This window comes from Neoarius graeffei, chromosome 23, assembly GCF_027579695.1.
Source record: "Neoarius graeffei isolate fNeoGra1 chromosome 23, fNeoGra1.pri, whole genome shotgun sequence".
NCBI lineage: Eukaryota > Metazoa > Chordata > Actinopteri > Siluriformes > Ariidae > Neoarius > Neoarius graeffei.
The window spans coordinates 18,132,872-18,133,386 of NC_083591.1; positions in this window are offsets into that span (position 1 = coordinate 18,132,872).

Consider the following 515-nt stretch of genomic DNA (forward strand, 5'->3'; position numbering starts at 1 on the left):
ATTCACACTCACGGTCAATTTAGAGTCACCAGTTAACCTAACCTGCATGTCTTTGGACTGTGGGGAAAACCGGAGCACCCGGAGAACATGCAAACTCCACACAGAAAGGCCCTCGCCGGCAACGGGGCTCGAACTTGGACCTTCTTGCTGTGAGGCGACAGCGCTAACCACTACACCACCATGCCGCCCATCTTTGTTTATATTTCCAAAATACAATTAAGTTGGTCAGTAAATTGATTGAAAATCCGTTCTTTGTACTTTTGTTGGTTAAATAAAGGTTCACTTGAATTAACACGGATTTGCGGTTTTATTGCATTTTGGAAAATATCCCAACTTTTCCGGAAATGGGGTTAGGTAACCAAAGTCAAGAGTGGTAAATGAAACCATGCACTTTCGGATGTTATTGAGCTATAATTATAGCCATAGTGTGTGCAGGGAAAGGTTGTGAGTTGTCTGACAAGGAAGTGCAAAACAGATGAACAGGTATGCTGAAGGAAGAATAACAAGCAGGGAGG